The sequence below is a fragment of the Acanthopagrus latus genome, chromosome 21, assembly GCF_904848185.1.
Source record: "Acanthopagrus latus isolate v.2019 chromosome 21, fAcaLat1.1, whole genome shotgun sequence".
NCBI lineage: Eukaryota > Metazoa > Chordata > Actinopteri > Spariformes > Sparidae > Acanthopagrus > Acanthopagrus latus.
This window is the reverse complement of record NC_051059.1, coordinates 13,049,996-13,073,390: the sequence shown is the minus strand read 5'-3', so window position 1 is coordinate 13,073,390 and position 23,395 is coordinate 13,049,996. Positions and strand designations below refer to the sequence as shown.

General features: G+C 41.8%; 1 long non-coding RNA gene across 1 annotated transcript in view; it reads right to left on the bottom strand.

Annotated features, from left to right (window-relative positions):
* Window positions 1-512: 512 nt before the first annotated feature.
* Window positions 513-23,395, bottom strand: part of LOC119011061 — a 35,726-nt gene continuing 12,843 nt past the window's right edge. The window contains exons 2-3 of the long non-coding RNA XR_005072118.1: window positions 5,091-5,123; window positions 513-596 (exon numbers count right to left, since the gene is read on the bottom strand). This is a non-coding gene — a long non-coding RNA (uncharacterized LOC119011061). The remainder of the gene's footprint in view (window positions 597-5,090; window positions 5,124-23,395) is intronic.

Below are 23,395 nucleotides of genomic sequence, written 5' to 3'. Positions count from 1 at the left end.
CCAAAGTCTTTTCCTGTATGGACAACACAGGACATACCTCCAGAGGCGATGAAGGGTTCGGGGGGGACAAAGCTTTCTTTCACAGCTCGAGCTCGGAGACCAGGTGAAAGGAGAGAAGCTGGTCATTTGATTCCCGCCTCTGCTTCTGTCATGGGAAAGTGGAGGAGTCACGACGTAGAGGAGGGGCGGGCGGGGGGGAGGTCGACTGGAGACAAGAGAGAGTGAGGAGGAGTAAGGAGGGAGATAAAAAGAAAAAGGGGGTCAGCAGGTTAAGAGGGAGAAGGAGGAAGAGAGGGGAGAAAGGAGGTGGGCGAGCAGAAGACGAATGAGGAAACAAAAAGAGGAGCGAGTGCACGAGATGGTAAAAGGGGGGCGCTGCTGCAGTGCAGGGCAAATGAGGAAAAACACAGAGGGAGCGAGTGGAAAAAGAGAAGGGGGAGTAGAAACCATAAAGGAAAAAAAAAGAAAAAAAAAAAGAGGCAGCTGATGGAAGGATAAGAAGCTGTATGTACCTCGTCTCCCTACACCTCAGGTTGCTCTCTCAGCCAGACAGCTCCGGTTTAAGAGCTGTTGGCGAACAGATAGCACAAGGCATCCTGGACCAAAAGACATTGAAACAGTGTTCAGGGTTCAAGTAGCCTTACTATTGTAAAAGTAGGTTTGTAGTTGACACAAAGCTGCATCGCTCACTGGTTTTTGGAAACATAAAAATCCACTTTGCGTCAGATGAAGAGGTGTCAAATAAAAGCTAACCACATTTACGGCCCAGCATTAATCTGATGTAAAGCATTTTGTCGCTTCACTGGGCACTGCAAAAGTTTACTGCCCCTAACTTTGCATGACTTTTTTAATGATCCCAGTAATGCCATCAAGTGCACTAACAAGTGTTTCTTGCCTTGACGAGGAGCGTGTAACCACATTTTTTTCCCTCTAGGGTTCTGAAATTGTCACAAAAATGATTCGCGTTTTGGGAACTTTTCAGGTTGCATCAACTCAGCTGAGCATATCAGGGAGGAAAAAAGTCATATAAAGTAAAATCCTCAGCTCTTCCAAAGGAAAGTTTCAGCCCAGTATACTCCTCTCTCTATCTCTCTCTCTCTCTCTCTCTCTCTCTCTCTCTCTCTCTCTCTCTCTCTTTTCTTTTTTTTTTTTTTTGCCATGATGATATGTTGTGCAGATGTTGGGAAAAGCTTTCCATCTCACTGCAAAGAATAACAGCAGCAGCGGAAGTCCCCCAGGAGAGGTTCACGCTCTGAAACTGGCTAATACACACACACACACACACACACACACACACACACACACACACACACACACACGTGTGCGCGCATGCATGCACATTTGCAGACATGAACTCGAACACCTTTACATTTTTAGACAAGTCAGGGAATCAGACGCTCTCTCACACACACATGCTCTCCATCCAGGCTTCTTGTAGAGACACATGCTTCTCACATTGAGACATTAAAGGAACACATGTAGACAGTAATGTTGACCATATACATGACAGTGTTTCACAAAGGATTCATGTCAGTCTAACAACTTTAAGCAGGACAACAGTAGTCTGGACTAAAAAGAGTAATTGGTATTGACTGATTTTTATTTTTTATACATCTATATTGTTTAAAAAGTCCCCCATCAAAAGTCATAATACGGTTGTTTCACCATTTCTGTCTCCACTACTCTGTTCTGCGTTGAATACAATATCTTACAGTTTCTTACATCACTGTGTTTAAAATGTTTATTCAAAAGTTAGACAGACCTACGAACCACAACACACTCACCTCAATATAAAGCTTCCATACCAAAGCCACAAAAGGAAATTATACCTCAGAAGTAGCTACATGCAAAAGACGACAGTAAACATTCAAACACACACTCACAGTGTAAAGCCCCCGACAAATTATTGTAGTGACAAAACAATATGCAACAGAGAGATGCCACAGAAGCTGTTGTTTAAACAGCTATATGTGCCGGCTCTTTTTGCTGGTTTGCAAACCACTCATAAAGTTTCAAAATATTTTATAAAGGAAAGTCAGAACAGTCGGTTCAAATTGTAGTCAAGTTCTGACCAGGCAAATATCATAATTTAAGGAAAAAAATGGGGTGGGACCTGTGGGGAGCCAACCAGATATCAGGGGCCACCCTAAACCATCCCATTGGTTACGCCCCTGCCCAAGGTGTTGTCAGACTTAAATATATGACAAAGACCTCACAGCTGCGATAGCCAATATTTTTAAACATATGGGGTTGCCAGAATCTAGCTGTCATCCTGTACTTTACATTACTTAGCATCTCACCTCTGTTCACATCATGACACAGACCGACATTCGCGCTCCTTGTAGGTCTGTTTTGCGCTCCACCACCTCCTGAAGGAAACAGCTGGCTCTTTAGCCACAAACCACTCCGCTTTGATCACCAGCTAGTCACTAACTTTTATCTGCCTGCTTACTGGTGCTGTGAACTGTAAGATTTGTGGAGGGGGTTTTTTCAGAGCTTTTCACTGTAATCAGCTTCTTCCTTTCTGTAGCGGAAAACAAGGATAATGAGTAAAGTCATGGTGAACCAAAATGGTTGAGCTACATCTGCTAAGACCCAAGAATCCCATCTGGAGATCAAATACACATAGATATGTGAAATACTGTTTATCGAACAATATTGTTTGTACTTATTGCACTTATGAGAGACAGATGGTAAAGTAGCAGAGACAGACAAATAACAGTGGACCTTATTGTACATTTCCTATATTGCCAACCTGGTTAAGCACCCACATCATTTAAACAGCCCACCCCCAGCTGCTATAAGTTGAGCAGCTGAGAGTATTCTGAGTATTCTGTCGCTCAACTAATCGATTTCTTGTCTTTATTAATGATATTATTATGAAAGGACACAAAGAGCGCTGAGAATGCACGTTCAGATCCAAGTCATGCCGTGATTTTGCTTTGTACTCTCTCTGCTGTCGAACGCGGCCAAACGTGCCTGATTTAAGACATCAAAAGAGACACAGAGCACAATTTATCCCCAAATCTTACTACGCAGTACATGCCTTCAAGTGAAATTTTTTAAAAGGAACTTGATAGAAGGTATGCCGTTGTGCTGCTGGTGACTGGGGAGCTCACCATAAAATTACAGATGGAGTCAATTTTATGATCCTCTTTCACAGTAGTCAGCGGGAAATGAGAGCTTTGCTTTCATGGTCATGAGCTGAGCAACGGTTTTACTGTGGGGGGAAAATTCCCGAGCTCCCCTGTACTTCTCGAAATGTTTGTAGTTTTCTCCTCCTTAGACATTTGTTACCTTTTATGCTACAATAACAGAGAATTGAAGGGTGCAGCGTTTCAGTTGTACGGCCTTTGGGAGAGACGCGAATCCACCTTCTGAACCTCCTTTCTCACTGTGATGTCCTTCCTCCTTCCACTAGCATTTCCCGACACAAGAAATGCAATCGCTAAGTTATGATGGAAGTGAGTATTTATCTATCGTGTATATATTCTGTATGAATGCAAGTTAAGATATATCGGTTTTGCAAAAAAAAAAAAAAAAAAAAAAAAACCTCTGTGGATTTTGAGAGAGCAGCTGTAATCCCTTTGACTGTCTCCCACACCTGACTCACTGTCAGCCTTTTCCATGATATCCCTGCTGGCTTTGAGATACAGAGAGCTCCCTTTGTCTTGCAGCCCTCTTCTCCTCCAAAAGTGAGAAAGGGAGGAACATGAAAAGAGGCTTGGTGACGGGCAGGCAGGGATCTGTCAAATAACGCAATATCAGCCTCACTTTTGCGCCGGGGTCCCTGCCTCGCGATATCCCATCAGTCTCGCTCTGCTGCTTATCTTCCAGTTTGTCTTACATCTGTAACTCCGACAGAGTTCACTAAACATAAAGTGAGCGTGAGGGGCCGCTGCTGTTTGAGATTCAAATATTTTGCTTAATGGAAATTTATTTAACTGGAAACAAAGCAGCCACCTCACAAAAAAAAAAAAAAAAAACGCTCACCAGATGATCAACATCCGCGCTACACTGCAGCAAATGTGCGGGACAGATGTCTGTCTGTGGCGCAGGAGGTAGCATCACAGCACTGAAATCATCTCTTAAAATGCTCCTCTCCCTCAAGACAGAAAATAGCAACAAGTCTTTAAAGGCGAGGACGCGGTGCTGTAGGTCCCAGGCTTATACTTAAAGAAGGAATAATCACAGGTTGTATAGCTGGCACCGAGAGGGAAGAGGCTGGCTGTAAACCTTGACCTGATCTCACACTAATGAGCTTTTGTATAAACACGCCGAGCACCCGTTGCTTGTTCTCTGCAGACTTTATTTGCTTTTCGGTCGTAAAGTGTGCAGTCCAAGATTTGCCAGATCTGTCCAAGTTCCTGTCTTCGACTGGCTGCGTCTCTGTACTCGCTGCCATAACGGTAGCCAGGGACTACCTCTGAGCAAGGCGCTGGCACCGACACACGCAAACATATGTGCTGGACGGGCCTTGAGAAAAATGTCACATGTGAATTGAATATGTTCACATGGGAAATAAACAACAGATCCTCATATCAAACTGACTGAAAAGGTCAGTTGTGTGAGACTCCCAAAAACAACATGACCTTTGAGGATACCAGACATTCATTGTACTGTTGCAGTTTGGTTACGTTTAGGCACTAAAACCGCTTGGTTAGGTTTGGGTGAACTTTGTAGTTTGGGTTAAAAGCACTACATTTCTCCTGTAACTTCAGTTAAAGAAGTGACAATGTTATGTAAGTGACGTTACTTATCATGGAGCAAGATAAAGGACACAATGAATTATACTGAGAAGCTGGCAGACACAGAGGCTATATCCTTGCCAAAGCTGTTTGCTGATTTGGCCGATGACAAGCCGACGCTGTTAACCGAGAGTGGGTCAGCACTGGGAAACGAGGATCCAAACATATTAAATTGTGCTCAGACAAAAAGAGACTTTGTACAGTGTCATTCTCCTTGCTGACTTACCGTTTATTGTGTGGCTCCACAATTCCTCATTTAATTGCGAAGGCTTCTAATTCATTTATTTATACTTTTATTTATGCTCCAAAAATTATTTACTTTAGTAAGTTAAGAGAACTCACCCTTGACCTTTGGTCTCATGCTGGGTCAGTCTCCTGAAAGGCAAAGATGATGGGTTAACCCTCCTCTCAAAATGGGGATCTGCCACTTTATGCTACTTCTCACTTCCTTCCTTGCAGCCACAATGACTTTGACCACTGGAGGTCACAGCCTCACAAGAAATGTAAATATGGGTCACTATAAGCTGCTTTCATATATTCATCTATTAATAAGAAATTCACATTTGTGTCCACATATGGAAACAAGTTAGGTCAGTAGCTAACATTAATGTGAACATTCTGTTTGCATTACACACATTCATATGTGACTGACTTTTCCTCATAAGAATTTCCACATGTGGGTAGAAAACATGGCATATGAAATCACATCGACCATTTGCACATGAGATGAAAATAACAAGATGTGTGAATTGAGCCTTTACATAATTTGGCTGTTTTCACATATGAATGAACATTTTAACATGTGGATTACATCCATTCTAAAGCACTTTTTTTTTCACAGGCATTTCCACATGTAGAAACAAGGCAGGTTAATAAATGCAGTTAGCGATTATTTTACATCCTGGATCCCGCAAAAACTGAGCACTCAACTTCAAAAAGTGAATATTGCTAACTCATACTGAGCACCACAGGAAGTTTTCAAAGTGTCAATACATGTAACTCCTAATGGATGCCCTATGTGGGGGACACTGCACCTCCTTCAGTCCTGTGTACTCCAAACACATGGTGTTTTAATCAAGAAACAATGTGCTCTTTCTCACAGACACAGAGAGAGAAAGAGGGGGAGAGAAAGCAGAAGAGGGGGAGACAAGGGGGTGGAGTAATAAAGCACATCCCTTTTCCATACTGTCAGACGTTTAACCTAGTTCTTCATGAGAAAAACGTACACAGCATCACTGTCTCCTCTTGCTTCATATGAGTGAAACTTTCCCCCTTCAGCACTTGAAAACAATTTCTGAATATACATCCTCCTGTACAAACATCACAGTGATGCAACAAAAAGTTATTTGAATGAAAAATACATTGATGAAATGTGATTATGTTCAATCATTCAATTCTACTACAAAAGTTAGTTCCTTTGTTGGCTTTGTGCTGTGGGGAGAGATGGAATTCACCACACAATAAAACAAATACACTCAGTGATGATATCAGTTACTTAGATCTGGTCATTTTTCTAGTCCTGACTGTTTGTGTTCGGGAGGGGCAGCGAGGTTTTCAGAGGGTGGATACTCAGTTTGGATGCCGAGCAAAAGAAAAAAAAAAAAACATGGCATGAGACTCAACTGGATGTGTATTTAAACTCACCATCATTTCTAATCATCCAGCCTTCGCGGTGCTGACAGGAGGGAGGCGGCTGGGATGGATGGATGATAGGTTCTTGTCTAATAACATCTTTGCAGCCTGGTAGAAGACTGCACAGACTGATGGCGGAGAGCAGCTGTTTAAGAGCATCTCTTGACAACACTAGGGTTTTAAATTGACAGTAAAGGAATTTGTCATTCAAACATTAAAATACATGAAATGATTAACTGCAGAACTCACTCAGCTTAAAACCAAACCCAATGCAGTCCAACAACATCCACAATATATAAGTGGTCAACACTGGTGAAAGTATAGAAATTGTGGCACAATGTAGAACAGAATGCAGGAACACACATAACCTCAGGGGTGGAGCGGGGCAAAAAAAATCCACCGGGAATAATCTGGATGACGACCAAGGTTATGTCATGTTTCTTTGAGTGGAATTCCTCCATCTGTTCTAACGCCAGCCGAGTCTACGCATTTGGGATGGATTTAACGGAAATATGAGATCTGTCAGTTCACCTGCAGCACTCGTTGATGCCTGATTTTAGAATAATCCGTAATTTTTGAGCGCTTGGATGAATCCCCCTCCAGCATCCGCTTCTTCTTCATTCTGGCCTTTTCCGACCCTCCTTTCTCCTTTCTTTTCTTGCCTTCCATGTGTAATCATGTAACCATGCAAATCCTTCGACTGTCAAATATCCTGAACTTTTCCCCGAACTTGCTCACTTTCTCTCTGTCTGACAAATGTCATTATCTTGTAGGGTCATCTATCCCCCTACATTTCAGTAAACATACTTGACCTGCAATCGGTTCATTGGATGAACGCAGAGTGATAGGCTCTGAATAAACGCAGTTCCCATTCCCACGAAGCTTTGCTCCATTCTACGTTAATTTAAGAACAAACAAATTAAATTGCCGGTCGTTTTTTTTTTTTTTCTTTTTTTATTTGTGACCATGAAAATTCCGTAACTCCTGAGTAAGGATTAACATTAGAGACGAGTGTGCAGGGTAACCATGATTGAGATATAGAGAGTCAGCAAGTGGTATAAATATTGCTTGGACTTCAAAGTTATTCTAATATAGTAGACCTCTGAGATTTCAGTAATTTCATTTAGCCCAAGGGCCGGCCACGTACATTTCACAGCCGCTCAGAATAATCTGTGGGCCGGTTTGCGCAGATTCATCAGGGAAAACTCCAGCCCCTGCATAACATTAGACTTATGTCCATGAATCTGTTGCCCCAGTGCATGCTGGGAGGGATGCAAACAGACACACCGCTTGTAAATCAGCAGTCAGGTAATAACATGAATGTTGAACACTCATTTTGACTTCAAAATAAGAGCACACTGTTAATGCTAAAGCTAACCTCTTCAGTTGCTCCAAAAAAAACTAAACTAGAATACAAAGTTTGCCTGGATTAAAAACCACGCTTAAATAAACAAGGTCATGAAGAAGTAAAACTACTCAGTAATCAACAAAAGAAAAGGATAGCGGAAAAAATAAGCATGTCTCGAAACTAAGGTGTTGTGCTTCCCCCCTTTTCTGATTCATCTTGCAACCCTCAAATTGATCTTGTGACAGCTTGAGGGGTTTCCTTCACCCAGGTTCCCAATCACTGCCACAATACAATCACTTCATGCTTCTCTCACTCCCACTGTTTGACTAACCCTGACACTGTCATCTAATCTTCATATCTGATTAATGCAACAGAAAAAAAAAAACTCTCACTGTTTTTCCTGCCTGTATTTTCTTCAACTGCTGTTTCTTATTTCTCAATATGGATTTCCAACCCCGACAAATACACACCACCACCACCCTTAAGTTGGCCAGAGCACCGTTTGGGTATGAGAATGGATGTAGACATAGAGGCCCTGTAGAATATCCAGGAAGTTAATTTTGGAGGTCTTCCACGAAGCGTTCTGGAAAAATCCACTTCCAGCCAAATCAAATTAAAAACCTCCTGAGTTGTGAGAGTTTGCAGCTGAATGAGATTCCCCCCGTCCAACCTGTCCCCGGGCGTCTATTTTCTGTCCATTATCTGCTCATCCCTAAACGCACCACAATCGCAGAGGACCATCGCACATCATAAACAGCCTTGCTTTTGCCCTGCGAGTGCACTTGTAAGATTCCCGCACTGGGGGTCTCCTCTGAGGATTTACCTGAATGAAAGCCAAATTGCTCAGCAACAACAACCGACAATTAGAGAAAAACCCTTAAGCAGGGATGTGAAAAAGCAAGTAATCTTGCGCCCGGTGACTCCGTCAGTGTGGGCCTGGAAGTGGGCAGCAAGTTTATTGACATTATAAAGTTTACAGAAGGGAGAGCTTTCTGCCTGAGCTCACTCAGTTTCAATTTCACTTTCAATTTCATTTGGCCCGGCTGGCTTGAAATCTGAAATACAGCGCTAATGATTACAATCGCTTTTCTCTATCTTTCTATCCGCGTATTAATATTTTTGCACTTAATTTGAGTTGACACATTATGTTAGTGATAAATTCTGTCATTTCAGGTCTTTGTTTTCCTTACAGTCCTCCAGAGGTAGAAGATAACCGAGCACATTTCCTTAATTATTCCCAATCATTATTCCCAAGGACAATTTAGATGTAACCTGCTTTCATTTTGTGCTGCTATGCACCTCTACTCCACCACAGTTCAGTAGATTCATATTTCATGCACAAAATTTCAGATGAGGGCGATAAAAAGAATATCTATAGCTTTTCTAAAAATCTATAAAACTGCAGGGCCTTCTAGTGTAATTTTCGGTGTGTTTTGTTTAGTCTCAGTCACCCTTCAAACACAATTCAAACAATAAAGGATTTTTTACCTTTAATGCCTGTCGCATGGACAGATGATGGCTTTAGGGTTTTCTCACAGAGAGACCTGACACACAGAGGTAAAATGCTATACACACACTTTTGGCGTTTAGTGACTCAATATACACCAACACACCAATAACCAGCAAAAGCAACTAACTGCTATATATACACCCTCCCTGCTGCAGGTTTATAGGTGACGCAAACCAGACAGGTGGGACCACAACGTAAGAATAATAAATGTTCACAAAACCGTAACTCAGAACAACAACCATACAACTAAAATATGCTAATGATGCTAATTTACATAATGCAAATCCTATCACTTAACCAAAAACACATACCACCCAACTAATCTCATAAATCAGAATTGTTTGCAGTTCTGCCCCCCAAATGGTTTAATCCTGGCGCTCTTAAACAGGTGTTGTGTCTTTTGACTCCGCCCCCCTGCTGAAGAGAACCAGGAAGAGGTGAGCATTGCTATTTCCCAATTAGCTGCACACTTACAGATTAAATTTGAAATACTTCACAAATGGTAGGCAACTAATCAAGATTATTTAATCCCAGTAAGGATGGCCAGTCCCAAACCTCATCGGCACTATACTGTGTCAGCCAGAACTCGGATAACTTTATTGAAAGATTCAAGTCAAATCATCGGGCAGCATTTACAAGTCGAGGTCGTTTTCAGGGACGTGTTGCACAAAATTCTCTATCACAAATCAGATCAGATTGAACTTATCAGGACTCGCGCGTCGTGTGAAGTAGTAAGTGGCGCAATAAAAGCGGTCTGTCAGTCAGTTGCATTTGCTTCTTTATTGAGTGTGATCGCGCTTCGGCCAAGACGTCTGGTGCCAAACCTAAACCCAGACCATTAGCGTAGCGCATATCTGGAGCTTGTCTGACAAAACCACCCACTATTGGCAAATGTGGGTAACAGTGGTTTCTGTCCCACAGCAGCAGCTATAAGGCACTGATGTGACATCATGGTTGCAGTAACACTCAGATGATCGCTGGCTGACGGGGGCCACTTGTCACGTTTGTCACAGGAGCGAGCGCTTTCTATGAAACTCTGGAATTGCTTCTTCTCCCTTAAAAAAAACTAAGTTTTTCCAGGATGAATCAAGTCATATTGAGTATGAAAGCAGAAGATTCCTTCACACGCACGTCACTTCTGTCCCTTTTTGCTTTGTGTGCAAAGGACCCCTTTCCTTATCCAACCCTCAATCTCACGTCTTATTTCGGGCTCCTCTCCTCAGTGAACTGCTGCAACTTTTCTTAGAGACGGAACAATGTGCCCACATTTCTCACCCACTTACACCTAAACAGGAACTGTCAAAGTATAGCCTTTAACTTCAACTGTGTGTGCGTATATGTCCGTGTTGCGTGCGTGTGTGTCCATCTCCCTCCACGAGAGTAGTCGTGCATGGGCGTGCGTTCGCTTCACAGTTTATGCGTATATGTGATTTTCTATGTTATATTTGTTCCAAGGTATCAATTTGCTGAGCAGGGCTTGACTTGGTGGCCAGTAATAAACGTCTATTCCAGTGCTGCTCTCTGCAGTGGCCTTCACCACAGGGAACTATGTGGCTGGCCGCCCGTGCCACATACATTTGACTGGTATGAGTCACTGCCCGTGTACTACAGCTCTCAGACACCGGGCGACATCAGGTTTTTTTTGGCTTCAAATTAGCTTTGAGTTTCTAGAGAATTTATTTCAGGGTTTTAAATTAAAGTCCTTTTTTTTTTTCACAACCTTTTATTGGTTCAGATCATGGTGCTCAATGATTGCACATGATGCACCATCATGGGATTCAAGGGCAACAAGCTCATGCACGCTGTGGTGTCTTAAAAGCGGTTCAGCATTATCTCTATCCGGCCCACAAATGGAAACAATTACAACAACTAAAAATCTACAAAACAACTCTTGTAATAAATAAGATTTACATATAAAAGGGGTAAGTTCTGATCATGCAGTAAGTACAGTCTGCTCCCAATACATCCTCAAACAGTTGTATAGGTTGATCGCCAGTGACTCCGAAAAAGACATGCATCACTTTTCCCAAAATGATAAACGTTGCTGTATGCCAGACCTTTGTCATATTTCACAGTTCGGTTAGGTTTGGGGACTAAAAGAACTTGGTGAGGTTTAAGAAAATAAAAAGGTTTGAGATCAAATAATCAAGTTACCTATGTAACTTCATTATGACATGATTTCACGTCATTAGTAAGTTAGAACAGCAGTCTCTTGGGTAAAAGTCCTGAGCTTGTTTAAACTGACCGTCCATCCCTGACCATCTCCCTATGCAGGCTTTTCCCTCTTTTGCTTCAGTAGTAATTACTATGGCCACTAGAGGGCACCATCCAAAAAGAGCTGTTTAATATGCACTGAATAAGCTCCTTTCACAGACAGCCTGCATACATGGTATAGTTTTCCTGATGAGGACGAGCTGTCTGCTCCTGTGTCAGAGTAGACAAAAGTGGTGAAGCAAATTTGGGTCACTGAAGCACTGACATGCAACATTAAATGAAAATGTCAGCTTTACAGATGTTACAAAAAAATTACTAAGAACTCCTGCTGAAATTAAGAATACGTAATATAGATTCTAATGTTGACAGCACATCATGAATAAAACCAACAATGACTTGATCCTCAAAGCATTGGTCTGTGTGGACAAGGATTGATAAATCCTTGTGCTCTGTGCCACTGAGCTCTGCTGTTGTCCGAAAAACCATTAAAAACACATCAGAGAGTCACGCTGTTGCTCCGGCTGACATGTTCATTCACTCCGATAAACATAGGCGCTTTAGTTTATTTTGAGTCACTCTCCACATGCACCATTCTGCTGCTGCTGTAAATAGTCTGGGAGCAATACATGTCTATTAATCCTCTGCTGAAAATTGTCCCCAACAAATGCAACACTGTATTTACTCAGCTGTTAAGCAGCTGTTTTAAGAAATGACAGAGCTTTGGATGAAAAGGGATGAAATACTGTTTTTAAAAATTAAATAGGGACCAGAGTGTTTGAGTGTCACAGTCAGATATTGCGCAACATATTTTTGGTTTGGCTGTTTTCATAGGATTTGTCGACAATTAAAAAAAAAAAAGTACCTTTGTTCTTCAAATAACTTCAGATGGATCTGTTTATACCCTCTCCTTCAATTACAGTGTCAGTCTGTTTCCTGTATGTCCCCCACTCTGCATGCGCGTCACGAAATGTAATTTAAAAACACGCATCCATGATGTACCAAAGAAATTAACACACTGTTGTATTTCTGTCTCAGGTTCCCCAAACTGGGTCACCGAAATCAAAATTCTTGGATCCATACAGTCACAACTTCTTCCTGGATTCACTCCCGGCATATTTGTAAAGCTCTGTACAGCTGACAGGAAAAATAAGAAGTATAAGGGGGGAAAACGCTACCTGAATCGTGGTGAAAGCAAAGCTGTCTTTGGAAACAATGACACTCCTATTGGGAGGAATGATTCCACATGCAGGAATGTGTTCTCACTCTGTTTAAATGATTCCAGACATGCTGCTCTCCCTATCGGCTTTACGCTGGTGTGCAGGCACCGAGCATGCACGTGTACACATGAGCATACCCCCGTCCCCTCCATCCTCAATCATACGTAATCACACACTAAGCACTTTATTTCAGCAATCGGGTCTCCGCTGATCTGCAGCATCACCGACATATTACGGAATTACACGTCGGAGACTAGAAGACAGCCGTTACTACACGTGTAAACCCAGCTGCTCTGCCACCTCTGTGTTTGAGTCTTCCTCAGAGAAGTCTCAGTTGCTCCGCTGGAAAAGGCAATGGATCAACTTCACTCAAATATGTTCATAATGGTCTTTTATGTTATTGCAGGTCCACCTAGCAGCTTCGTTTCCTTTATAGCCAGGATTTGGCATTCTTTGACAGCCAGATGTTGGACCTGGAAAAAAAAAAAGACTTCTGGTCTGTGCCAGCCGCTTTGATCAAGAGCAGAATTTAGAAGGTACAGTAGCCGATGGGTTGAAATGGAGTTATAAATACATTTCTTCAAAGCATTGATAATCAGCATTTCTACATCAACAATGGAGCACATGATTATTTATGTATGAAGGTGTTGTTGGAAGTTTTGAACTCCACAGAGAATTATAAGCCAATTCTGCAGTTGCCCTTTTAGCATTTTTAAGCTTATTGATTGTTTTGGTTGACCCTCGCCACCTTCATCAGCATTGTTTTCAACAACATGCATCAATGGATTTTTTTTTCCAGCCACAAAAGCTTGATCAGTTTCACTGTTCACTTTCACTAGCCAGCACCAAATGGCACACAGACAATGTTAATGGGGTTGTGAACGTAGTTGACGTTTTTGACATATTTTTAATAGTGCCAATTTCTCAAAATAAAAACAAATACGGGCAAAAAATAACAGACTAAAATGCACTAAAATAAACGTATAAAATCCCTTTTCCCACTACTTTTCCACCCCAGTGATGGCTTTTGATTGGCTTGTTGCAGAAGCTTGCGGAGGGACGCATAGGCACCGCAGCTTTCCAGCACCGTGGAAACAACGCTCCATCCAGCTGGAGGTTGCCGTAACCCAAAACCACCGTGTTGGAAACCACCCAATCCATACACTGTGGGAGGCGATGAACATGGAAAACAGTGAGCTACCGCTGCTACTGCTCCTACCTTTTCCACTGTAACTGTCAGCTAAAATGCTGGCAACAGAACGGAGGGAACGAAAGCTCCTGGCCACAGAGACGAGTCAGGTCAGTGCAGGCCATCTACCAAAATTACTCATCGACCAAATTTTATGGTACTTTATTCAAGCAAATCATTGTTACAGTGCCATCAATAGAAGACACAGTCAGGGCCTTCTTACGAGTGGAACAAAATGGCCCATTCATATTCTGATATGAGTGCAGTACTCTATAATCTACTTCATCTGTCTTTCCATATCTCAAGCCACAGTTGTGTCTTTTTGGTCTTCCATGGGAACACACACAGGCGTAATCAAGGAATCAGTGTGGTTTGTATTGTTGCCACTTTTCGCTTTGAGGTATGGTGACATTGTCTCTTGGCCACAAACCTCGTGCAGTGTAACAAATCTCCACTGCGACATATCTCAGTCTTTTGGCCTTGATCGCAGAGCATTTTATCATTTTCATCAGATGATATATTTTATTAGTCATGCATATTCATTTGTAACACATTACAAATAAACAATTCAACGAACAAAGTGGAGCAACAGCAAGATTGTAAGAGCAGCTTTGACCGTGAATCATAAAAAGTGCAAGTATCATTTTCCGTCATCTGCAACATTTTCCTTAAACTTGTAGCATCTGACATTTCTTCAAGATGTGACTAAGCAGGAAAACATGTAATCTGGGGTGTATGATTTGGAATCCAAATCACAATTTTAAATGCTTGACTCTTCAAGGACTTATTTACATACCAGCTCCAAGCCTTGGCTTTCCTCATGACCCACATTTTTTTCTATTCTATTTGATTTTCTATTCTTACTCGACTTCTTTTCAACAAGCATTTAGGCCACCGATTTTATAAATTATGGACAGAGCTTCCCAGTCTGAAAAGTGAGGATAATGCCGGTATTATGTCTAATGACCAGCAGGGGGGCAACTCCACTGGATTTAAAAAGATATCCGATTCCATGACCCCATGTCACACACCTGGGTACCATGAATATTTGTAGAAAATGTTATAGGAATCCACCCAGAAGATGTTGAGACATTTTACTGGATGAGTAATAATTTATACCTGTGGACAGCATCAGAGGACGAGTCAGATGGAATATCCTCTGGTTACAAAGCACAGGTATGCAAACATCACTGGTGATCCATCCAGTAGTTTTTTAGTTTTATCGGTCTAGAACCAAATGGTGAGCCGAGTAACAGCTCGGTCGGGTTTTCAATGCCAGCAGGATGAGCGAGTCAACAATCACAACAAAGCCCCCTATTAATAATTTCTCAACAACTTGTCATCTAGTTGTAATTAATGTTTTTTTCCTCTTGTCTTCATTTAGAGCAAACCATGTCTTGACTTACAGTTTAAAAATCCTCCAGCTGCTTGATAAATGACCCACATCGCGCCAGTTGAGCTGATATTAAGATGCTTGATTTATGAGTTGAAGCTGTGTTTGTACTCTTGGTTTCATTCACTTGCATCATACCTTCCCCTTATTTATTCACACAATAAAAATCAAGGCTATCCATTCATGGGAGTGACAAGCCAAGGCAGGTTTTCAGCCTGATTTCAGGGGAAACCTGGAGCTCAAATTGTTACTGGCTCATAACAGTATGTGTTCAAACAGCTTCCAGGGCGGCTTAAAACGAGCTCAAATTAGCCAAATACTGAAAAGCAGCACAGCACACAGCTGGGCTCAGTAAATATGACTATATGCATTTGCGTGGACCCGTTATCTTCTAAGGGTATGGCTGGTTGGAAAAGGAGTTTCCCCAGTGACTATTTTTATGACTGGAAACCCTGCTTGCATACCCACTCATTAAGATGTCAGAAGGAATATACCTGTTGCAATAAAAAGTTAGCCAGCAGACATTTGCTTAGTCACTAAACTGTAAGAAAAATGGTTTCAGCTCAGGCACAAACTCTCACCCCTGCCTGAAGAATCTGGACAGTTCTCAGAAAAACAGTGGAAAGAAAAACCTTCTCCCCAAATGTTATAACACTCCCATTAACCTTGAACAACTTTACAGGGCAGTTTCTGTAATCGGCACAGTATTGATTGGGTGATGGAGCCACAGTATCCAGGTCCCAACCATACAACTACCTGACTCGATCGAATGCAGTCTTGACCGTTCATCCCCATTTTTTGGAACAAATACATCAGTGTAGTAATGATAAACTAGAATGGCAGAAGCTATCGTGTAAAAAAATAAAAAATGAAATTGGACTTGTACACCTAAAAGGGAGAGGGTGGGATTTAAGACTAAACTCCAGCCAGCCACCAGGGGGAAATCAAGAGGGGAGCTGTCATGTGCTCCACCTTTATACAAAAGTCAATGACTGTTGTCAGAATAATCAGAAAAATGCATCAACGACTGGGAAAAATTCATTGGAATGCCCCCTTTAAATTGAAGCACCTTGGACATATGAAGAAAACTTTGATGCACGGGTTGAACAAGGGAGACAACAGTAAACAATGTGTTGATGGTAACATACATATTTGTGAAATATATTTAATGGCTTGCATGATCCGTTTCCTTTGCTCTTCCTTGTCAATCAAACACCAGAAACAGCTCCCTATTGTTTTAAACGCTCTGGTCGTTAAAACGCGAAACATTGTCCATGTTGTTCCCACATTACAGCTTCATTTATCAGCTATTCAGTAAGCAGTTAACTTCACCAGCTACCTGTTAACCTTGATAAGTTAGTTGCTAACTCTATAGTTGCAGTCTATCTGTATTGCTGTGTGTTGTTGTTCAGAACTGTGAGATTGATCCATACAAAAAAATCTGCAAGTCATAAACCTCTAAACAAGAACAGATCGAAAAAGTTGTTGATAATTATTATTAGTTATGACATGTAGGTATTTGACTGAATGTAAGAATTACGCATCAATTTCAGCTTTATGGAACGCTGAACATTGCTGAGCAGCATTCACACGGGATGATTTAGCCGATTTTATGATTTACTGTTTACTAACTCGAATGTTGCTCAATTCCCAGCCGCCATCACCCTCTAATGATTGATCGTCATCTGCACACACAAGATTGTTTGTGACAATAGTCTCGCAGTCTCCTTACCATTGTACAAATGTCGGAGTGAAACAGAATCCAAAAAATGTACAACTTTTCATGCAGAGCATCAAAGATGACTCAGAGATTTATGCCGACCACAACAAACCAGAGTAATGAGGAACATTCATTGCCTGTAACTCCAGTAAGGTTCATGAGTTCAAGTCTTCAGTGCGCAAGCCCATGTGTCTTCATCTGCCAAGTTCCCTGCTTTGTCTTCTCTCTTCTCTCTCATCTTTTGTTTGTGTCTTTCCGGTCTCTTTTCAACTTTATCTCGCTTATTTGTTTTTCAGGCTCACCCAGAGTTAGTATGTAAACTCGGTTTACCCACCCCCAAAAAAGTATGATAACAGAACACAGTTCAGCGATTTGTCCTGTCTGTGCCTAGCTGGGTTTGCGAGCCTCGTCCTTCAGTGTCAGTCAGTCTCTCCCTCCGCTATCAGTTTTTACGGCTGACGGCTGGAGACAGGGCTCAGGGAGACTTTGGCTCATGAAATACGAGATGCTCGGGGCATGTTTGGATTATCGCAGACCTCTCCACTTAACTCACCATAACACTCAGTTCACCGCTGAGAGGAAAAGCATTCATCACACAGACCTGACAAGAAACATGAAAATAGGATGGCCTCTTATTATCCACGTCCCCCCTCCTGGTACAGTTGGAGGTTGAGCGAGGTGATATCTGATCTCTCTCTCTCTCTTTTTACCTTTAAAGACCAACCCCCATCCAGCCATCGAGAAATTGCACCTTTCACCATGCAGCTTGCTCTTGTCAAGTTTGGTTTATACATTCTCAGCTCTCAGTTTATTATTTCGGCTAATGTGTACAGCGTTTGTTCTCTCTGTAGCTGTTTGTAACACCCAGATTATAGTGTAGTAACTCTTAATCTGTTTATGTTTCCAACGCTAGCGGCTTGGCTCCAGGAATGGCAATAGCCCACCTCTTTTGATCCAACTGCAATACCTCAACAGCTATTGCATCCATACAGTCTTGACATTTAGTCCCCAGAGGATTTATCCTGCTGACTTTGTTTGTCCCCTGACTTTTTCCCCATGTGAAACCATGAGGTTGACATTTGGGTGTTAGTGAAATGACTCAACAGCTATTGGACGGATTGTGATGAAATTTGGTACAAGCATTCACACCCCGTCAGACTGTGATAACTTCTCCTTACATTTCCTCTCACGTCTGGGGGGGTCAAACCTTAAATCTACTTTTGTGCATGACTAAACAGCTGCAGGAGTGACACTACCGTCAGCCTGAGTGTATACGCACACACTTGACAAAGATGGCAAAGGCGTTTAATATAGGCTTTTTACTTACTTCACTCCCAACTCCTAAAAAGACGCTTGGTCAGTGAATTTAAGTTTTAAACCATGATGCTCTGCCTAACACCCTAGTTAAGGTTTTGCACAGGGAGGGCTCAAGTTAGCAATAATACATAATATGTAATGTTCCTATACACTTTCAAAATAAAAGCTTATGATCAAAGTGGGAATAATACATAAATAAAGCCTACTGGCAAACAGTTCAGATATCATTACATGTTGTCACTGTTGGACTGTTGACCACATTGTCAAAGGTTGCAGTTTGGATAGGTTTAGGCACAACTACCTGGTTAAGGTTAGGAGAACATAATTCAGCATTCAGTTCCATGATGTCCTATAAAGGAAATGGTCTAACTTCATCACTTATGCAACTTGAGTTAAGTAATATCTGGAGTGACCATAGTGGTGATGGGAGAAAAGGAGGAAATTAGGTGACGTAGAGTGAAGAGAAGAGTGACCAAGTCCAAATATAGAGGAGTTTGATGCCGATGGGTGGGTTAAACACACTCCAAAGACTTTCACCCAGGAATCCGCTGTTTGTGGCCAAAATCAACTTGACCTTTTACTAACTTAGCATACTTAGCTTATGTCATGTCACACCCAAATCATGATGTTTCTTACTTTAAGTGCATAAACCTTATCAAACTGCAACTGTTTCACAATTTTAACCACAAAAAAGGTCTTGCATGCCTGTTGCTGGTTCTCTCTAATGACCAGATGTGGTAAGTTATGTCACTTTGGGAGAAACAGGCAGCTGAGCTATTCAGTCATTTAGGTCTATGGAGCCTAACCTGGAGTCACAACCAGCAGGACTGTAGAATCTTAGTCTTGTTATTATTTCTTTAATTGTTCAATAGACTCATACCTTAAGTTGCAGTCATTTATACTTACAAACTTCTTTTACTGTAAGCATAAAAAACTCAAACAAAGAAAGTGTGCATACTGCGTAGAAAAGAAACCTGCATTTGAAAATTCTGTTGTAAATATGTGTAACTTGCTTAGTGGTGGAATTAATGTAAAGGTCAGATTTGTTTGGCTCTTCAAAGATTTTGTCTTTTCTTCCCCTGTCCATTATGTGATTAACAAAGGTGCCAATGACTCCTCTGTTGCTGTGTCGGCGGTCTCTTTTCTCCTCTGTGCACTCTGTCGGTGTGGAGTATGGCAGGCGATGACTTTGCAGGACACACTAGGTGACCTGACAGGATTTGGAAAGCGAAAGCGCACCTTCCCACGTTCTAGCAGACTCCCTCTCTAGGTGAGGCTGTCTGGGTACCACATGCCCCTATTATAATCATGCCCAGACAAACATACATTCCACTCAGTAGTTATGTGGTCTGCAGCGTCTAGTATCCATCTCTCGGCACCCCCAGCCAGCCACACATGGCCCTCTATTTGGATAATTTATAGTGGCGAGGATCTCTTGAGGTTACATCTACTTGTGATCTGGTGGAGGACGTCTGAATTCTGAGGAACCGATTGAAACTCTGCTCTTACTGCAGCAGTTTGCTGATGAAGGGAACAATCATACAACTAGAGAAATGTGTTCTAGGAATCCCTGTTATCTAGGTGAAGTCCCTTTTAGTGCCTTCTGTAGGTCCTTCAGGGTTTTAGAATTATTGTCATGAGAAAATGCAGCTGTACATTCAGTTAGAAGGCACTTTCTATACACCGTGTTTCATACGCATCACAAACAACAATAAATGTACAGACTTACATAAATACAGTCTAGAGGGAACATTTATTCTGAAAGCAAGATGCCAAAACTCAAGCAACTGTAATTCTGCAGAGGCGTGTCTGTCTACTGTTTCTGGAAAGCAGCAGAAGAATTTTATTCTGAAACTTGAAAGCATTTAGATTAAAAGCGGCTTCCAACAGAAAAAAAAAAAAACTGCCTCTGGGCAACATTTTCAAGACATTTTTGTTTTTATAGCTGCTCTGGGCTGAACCATGTAAGGAGTAAGGACTTATTATAGAATAATTATACAATGTCCTCTTGGTACACATTGGCAGTAAATGCATCAGTTGTAATCATACACTTTCAACTACAAAGAGGGCAGCTTTTAAAGACAAGTCTTCTTGAAAATTGTAGACTGTCCCAGAAACAAGAATCTATAAGGAGCCACCGGGCGGCTGTCCGAGTCGTGTTTGAAAGAAAAACTGCAGACTTTAGTTTCACTTGTACAGATTCCTTCTGCCAGCAGAGGAGGGCTCGACAAGCTAAACCAAACATTTTGCGCCACAGTCCTTGGAGGCAACACGAACAAGAGGTCCTAACATTTTCTGCCAAAGAACTTGAAACAAAATGACAAAGAAAAAAAAAGGCCAACCATCTGCCAGAAAACCAATTTGCACAGCTAGGCTGCTTTCAAGACTTGTGTTTTTACTGCTGAGTGAGCACAAGGTCATCACAGGGAGTCATAGAGAAATAATGTAAACAGTTGAGACTGCTCAACAACACAAAATAAGTCACAGGGCTCATTTTATTTCACCTGAACTACAGACCCATAGCGGCAAGTGAGACTATCTGGTCTGCCCAGACTGGGGGAGGGGCACTCTTGTGTTAACACCACCAGCAAAGGGGTTGGATTGCCAAGGCTAGGTGGTTAGCATGCTAACATCAGGAGATGTTGATGCTACACAACACATACCATCAAAACTGTCATTTCTTCACATTCTGTTGATAATTTTTAGTTAAAGTTTGAATATTTTAAAGTAAAACACTTAAATATTGCATGTTTAAACACAAGCCTTGCATACATTAGCAAATACCAATACTTTTTTTTTTAACCTCCCCATATGACCCTCTACACTTGTACGCACTTGTTGCTAACTACAGACACAATGTTATGTCTTGAAAACCAGTAAACGTGTACGCTCATGCATTTTATTTATTTTTTTGCCATGTGGCAGTCAAAGATTGCACACACTTTGCATGCAGCTCAGAGCAGTAATATCACGCCAAGGTAACATAAGCTGAACAGGAGACAATTAACCTACACGTGGCTGTAGGGTGCTAACGGCAACATCTCTGTCCAAATGGGTCGACTTACCTTATGATCAATAATCAGAGTTTCTCAGGTCAAACAGTTTTTGCGTGTATAAATGTCACTCTACATGTAAAAGTGCTTTAATTCGGAGTGCAAGTTGTTTTAATCCATTCCTTGTGTGTGTGTGTGTGTGTGTGTGTGTGTGTGTGTGTGTGTGTGTGTGTGTGTGTGTGTGTGTGTGTGTGTGTGTGTGTGTGGTATAAATATGTGGCCAAACTCATCCATCAAAATAACAACCTAAAAACAAACAAAAACTTTGAAATAAATGGATTCACCAGCAGACAGACCTCTGACACACACACACTTACATTTGTTGTGTTACAGTTTTTTTTCAGCTGGTTCGTGTTTAAACAGGATGGTTTCAGGGAGAGGGGATCAGAGATGCTTGTAAACAGCTTAAAAGACTGATAGTTTCACACATTTAACCCATTTACTACAAAAAGGTAAAATAATTGACTGTGGTGCCGGTGTTAGTGTGGGTCTTATTAAGAGCACACATGCTGTGTTAAACAAAAGAGATTGTGAGTTTTCAGCGCATTTCCAGTTTTTGACACCAAAGTATGGTGCCATATTCAAACAGCTATCAGCAAGTGGGGGCAGAGTTGGTGTCAGGGATGGACTTTTTATTTAAAATACACATTTTCTGGTGATGTACGATGGGGATTTTTCACTGGGAGCTGTTGTACAACCAATAGAGCAAACAGTTGAGACGTCATTCGCGGGTAGTGGGAGCCTGAATCATCTCCTCACACTGGGTGCTGGAAGACATTTCCTGTACGTTTCAAATGGGGTTCTTGTGAAGATGAATGCTCTGTTAAAGGCCACAGTAGCCAGAGGAGCCCACTCACTTCCTCTGATGTAACCTGTTCACAGTTGAGGGTTTTTCCCTGGACGTATCCAGGGACAGACTGTAGGTGCATCCGATTAGGCTAACATAGAGGACGTTGTTGTCATGTCTGGCGGTTCTATTCAGTGCTGCTTTTCTCAATCAATAGTGCTGTATGTTTGTCTTGTTCTGCATTTTTACTGACACTCTAGGGAAAAAATGATGATCCATCAGTATTTCCAACATTTTGGTCCGGACTCCAATATTGCAATGATTAGATTTTGCGCAGACTTTCATGTTCCTCAGAGGGTGAAGCCTCTAGCGCCACACGATCAGCTTGTTAGCATTGTCAGTGTGATGAGGCACCACTGGGTATCAGAACAGCCCCAAGAGTGCTTTAAAGTCAAATTGACTTGGAGGCCTAACCATGTAGTTACAACATCAGGTGATGCACAGAGGCCCACAAGGACTTTTGGTAGCATCTTAACCCCTACAAAATGACATGTTTGACCATCAGAGTTTAATACATTTGGTCCGATAACATTTTGGGAAGTCTCGAAGAGCAGTAGCCCATTCAGAAGCCAGCTGAAGCCTCTGGTTTGCACACTCTTATCAGCCCCAATATACGGAAGCTATGTGGAAGAATTTGGTAATTTTACCTGAGGAGGCAAACTTTTTTTTGGCTTAATCTGTATTCTCATTGTATATCCATGTTGCAGCCTCACAGAGCTGATGGAGTAGCTCGAGACTCTCGTTTAACCCACTGATATTGTACGATTGTCTTCATCATGCAGTTTTTACTTTTGTTAGTGTCAGCTTCAGAGAGAGAGCCATCGGTTATAAAACTTAAAAAACACACCCCCGGTCAGCTGGGGAAATTCATGCCGCCAAAGTGCCCATTGGCATGTTAGCTTCTCTTATCCAGCAGGGTAGAGGAACTCTGTGCTTTGCTGCAACCAGATGAGTCGAAACATAAAAATGCTCAGCAAATTACCCTTGTTAAATAAATGTTTAAAAATTTGAATGACCCTTATAAATCAGACCACTAGCTGTGTGTACCCTGGAGTCAAACGGCTAATCAAAGCCACGCGTCGCCTACTCACACAACGGGGTTTGACCTTATTTTGAAAGGGAGTCCAAGTATCCATTGGTCTGCATCCTGAATCCGTAATCCCCATTGTAGCTACATTATCCAAACAATTGGTTTTTAGTTCGCCAC